Below are 1,029 nucleotides of genomic sequence, written 5' to 3' on the forward strand. Positions count from 1 at the left end.
GCGGGGTCGGGAGAGACCGGGAACCGGCGGGGCGGGCGACGACGACCGCGCCAACGGGCTCGGCGGGAGAAGCGGACGGCGGCCGCCCCCGGGCGAGACGCGGAGGCGGAGGGGACCGGGACCCCGTGGAAAAAAGCCGGGCCGCGCGCGTGCTCGGAAACGCGGCGGGGAGAGGCGGAAGGGAGGGAGAGAGGCGACGACCACGTGGACGGTCTTCCCCCTCGAGGGACGTGAGGGGGGGCGGCGCAACGCGGACCCACGACGCTCGGGAGGGCCGGACCTCGGGGACGGGGAGAGTCATCGACCGGAGCCCCCGCCGCCGGCAACCGGAGGAGAGCGGGCACGCAACACGCTGGGGTATCTCGCCGCCAGGCGCCCAACCCGGCGCGGATGGCGGTTCCCCACACGTGCGACGCGAGCGCCCTTCCCGGAGGACGGACGACGGGGCCGGAAGAGTCCCCAGACGCACCTCGGCCGACGGACCCACCGTCAACAGCCGCAGACCGCGGACGACGCCCGCTAAGCCTCTTTCCCTCGCGAGGTTCCCCGAAACGCGCGGGGGCCTCCTCTTCTTTCCCCACTCGCACAGACCCCACCTTCGAGACAGACGCGCCCGCCGCCGCCGAAGGACCTCCGGCGGCGACGGGCCCCGACGCGTCCGGCGACGCGCCGGAGACGACCGACCGCCGTTTCTCCAAAGGCCGCGCCCGAGAGAGAGGTCACGGGCCCGCGACGCCAGAACCGGATCCCCGGCCCCGAGGAGGGACGGGTCACCGCTGCTCCCCGATCGTGGGAACGCTGCCGGGGAGAGGGGGAGCGAGGCGACTCCACACGGCACGCCGCAACGAGCGACACACACGCACGCGACGCGCACGGCGAGGCCGCGGACGCGGGAACGGCAAAGACGGGGAAGCGCGGGAGGGTCCGCTCGCGGCGGGCACGGACGGTGCGGACGGGTGGGACCCGGGAGCCCACCGCCACCCAGCCCCGCTCTTCCCGCTCGGCTCCGCGCCCCGAGGCGTGCGCACC

This window comes from Myodes glareolus, unplaced genomic scaffold (assembly GCF_982192425.1).
Source record: "Myodes glareolus unplaced genomic scaffold, mMyoGla1.1 HAP1_SCAFFOLD_46, whole genome shotgun sequence".
Taxonomy (NCBI): domain Eukaryota; kingdom Metazoa; phylum Chordata; class Mammalia; order Rodentia; family Cricetidae; genus Myodes; species Myodes glareolus.